The sequence below is a fragment of the Xiphias gladius genome, unplaced genomic scaffold (assembly GCF_016859285.1).
Source record: "Xiphias gladius isolate SHS-SW01 ecotype Sanya breed wild unplaced genomic scaffold, ASM1685928v1 HiC_scaffold_1223, whole genome shotgun sequence".
In the NCBI taxonomy this organism is placed as follows: domain Eukaryota; kingdom Metazoa; phylum Chordata; class Actinopteri; order Istiophoriformes; family Xiphiidae; genus Xiphias; species Xiphias gladius.
Window position 1 is genome coordinate 1 of NW_024401528.1, and position 2,818 is coordinate 2,818.

Sequence of the window (2,818 nt, forward strand, 5' to 3'; positions counted from 1 at the left end):
CTGAAGTGCTGAAAAGTAAAAGGAAGTGGGAAATTCAGCTTGGCTGAAGTTTGATCAACAGTTTGACATTTTGCAGGCCGTGAGATGACAAAGATCTATACCGCTGTTCTATCCGTCTGATAAATATGAAGCTACAGCCGCCAGCTGGTTAGCTTGGCATAAAGACTGGAAATGGGGGGGGGGGCAGCCAGTCTGGCTCTGTCCAAAGGTAATAAAATCCGCTTACCAGCACCTCTGAAGCTCACTAATCAACACGTTATATCTTGTTTGTTAAATTTGTATGAAAACCAAAGTGTAAAAACGATAAGTTGCGGTTTTACAGGGGACTGTGTGCTGGACTCTGGTCTTGCACTCTGGTTTACAGGTGCTGGTAGGCAGATTTTGTCACCGTAGGACAGACCCCCGGTAACTAAAGTAACAAGCTGCTGGCTGGCGCTTCATACTTACCGTACAGACAGAACAATGTTATTGACCTTATCTAACACTCCGCAAGAAAGCGAGTGACTGTATTCAACTATTTAACCTCTAAGAGAATTGTACATTTCTGAAGGTGAGGCCTATGAGAAATTGATATTGTTTTTCATGCCCCAGAGTTTGAATCGTTTGGTTTCATATATCCATTCGCTAGAAGGCCAGTTGAAGAAATAATTAAGTCTCTTCCTTCCTGCTGTGATTTTTCAAGACTAATACCTGAAAACTGTGTGCTTAACAAATGAACGACGGTGAGCAAATGGCTTACGAAAATGTGTGGGTGTGTTTCAGATCCGTGTGAAAGTGGAAAAGAATCCAGAGCTAGGTTTCAGTATATCGGGAGGAGTGGGAGGCCGAGGAAACCCCTTTCGTCCAGATGACAATGTAAATTCACACCAATGATTATAGTTCTTACAGTGCGGTGCTGAAAATATATATTGAGTTCCGTCAATATCTATATGATTGTTACAAAAATAGAATCTGTATCCTCATCTGCTGTATGTTCATTTAGTACAACTTTGCGAGCTTTATGTGTGCACCTGATGATTTTAATATCATCCATCGTTTCAGGGTATATTCGTGACAAGGGTCCAGGCTGAAGGACCGGCGTCCAAGATTCTTCAGCCTGGAGATAAAATTATCCAGGTATCCTGCTGTCTCCCCAAACTATCACCAATATCCCGAAGGTCTTGACTGAGTGCTGGTGAAAAGTTACGTCTGCAGGGATTTCTTTAACCCAACTTGTGTCTTTTTTCACAGGCAAATGGATACAGCTTTGTGAATATCGATCATGGGAATGCAGTGTCCCTCCTGAAGACATTTCCAAACACTGTGGATTTGACTATCATAAGAGAAATGCAAGCATAGACTCAACTGAAACTGACCTCTAAAGGGTGGGTGGGTGGGGGTGGGGGGGCGTTGTGAGAGGAAAGAAGAAGAGAAAAATTTACGTTGACTCTCATATTTTTATACTCAGAAGAGACTGACCTGTTGATACCTGTTGGGACTATTTATACTAGAAATCTTCAGAGCCTTGATTAAACGGGGAAAACCACTGAATGTAGTGGATAAAACTGAGACGGCAGCGAACATCTGCGAGTACGAGTCCTCAAAAGGCCATCACTGTGGTATATATATTTTTCTACAAAAGAAGCTGAAGATATGACCTGCTCTGATGCAAATAATTACTGTGGTCTCTGTACAGACCATCTTTTTTTTTTTTTTTTTTTTTTTTTTTTTTGTTTGTTATTCCAAAACTCATAAATCCCTCGTCATAAATTTGGTTTTATTTCTGCGGACGGACATGAATTGACCACTAAAGGGGCAGGGCTCCCTCTCTTCTGTCATCCACTTTGCCTTTCTTTCTTCCTTTGCTTTTCTTTCCAATTTTTATTTAAGATGTTGAACCGTTTTCTGGTCTGCCAAGCAATCTTATATGGAGGACAGTGGTATGTGCTTTTCATGTTGGGACGAATGTAGACCAAGGTGGTGTTTTGATTTTGTTTTTTGGAGAGATTTTTTTTTTTTAAATCCCTTTTGAGATCAAAAAGTTGAGAAGAGGAAATCATCCACCCCTGCTTTCAGAAACCTGTGAACACCCTCCAGTGTAAAAACACCTGGTCCATCCCACGTATCCTCGCAGCAACTCAACTGCTCAGCATATCACAAAAATTGACCACTACCTGTGCTGTGTATAAAAAATAAAAAAAAATCCTTTGCAATATAAATGAACAGCTTTTAGATGTTGAAGAAGTGCACGCTGCATGTGATTATCTAATGACAATGGTAAATGGGAATGGAAATTCAAATATTTGGGGAATATGAGAGATTTAGTGTGAATTTGCTCAGCCTGAATCTGCTTTGCCAGCCAGAAGCTTTTGCTTGAAAGAATAGTTTCAACATTTTTGAGAGTGTTATATCTCGTTTGTTTACTACGTACAAAAACCAAAGTGTAAAAACGATACTTTGCCATTTTACAAGGGGTTATGTGCCAAAATTTTTCTTGGCTAAGAGAGCCGCGAAACCAGTGGTGACTTAAGGAAGTTACAGCTGAGTCATGAAAGAGTCCGTAACCCCCTGTAAAACAGAAAGTTGTCGGATTTACACACAAACGCCAGATATAACATGTCCATTAGTTTACTCTACAGGTGCTGGAAGGCCGATTCTTTTTGTTACCCTCAGACAGAGCATGGCTAGCACTTTGCCCCTGTTTCCAGTCTTTATGCTAAGCTAAGCTAAAGAGCTGCTGGCTGGAGGCTTTATACTTAACAGACAGATATGGGGGCCGATATATATATATATATATATATATATATATATATATATATATATATATATATATATAATA

The 2,818-nt window shown here is 40.0% G+C and overlaps 1 long non-coding RNA gene across 1 annotated transcript; it reads left to right on the plus strand.

Annotated features, from left to right (window-relative positions):
• Nucleotides 1-269: 269 nt before the first annotated feature.
• LOC120787174 lies at nt 270-1,350 on the plus strand. Its single transcript, XR_005706874.1, has 3 exons — nt 270-855; nt 1,042-1,116; nt 1,231-1,350. It is a non-coding gene; the product is annotated as an uncharacterized LOC120787174 (long non-coding RNA).
• The last annotated feature ends 1,468 nt before the right edge of the window (nt 1,351-2,818 follow it).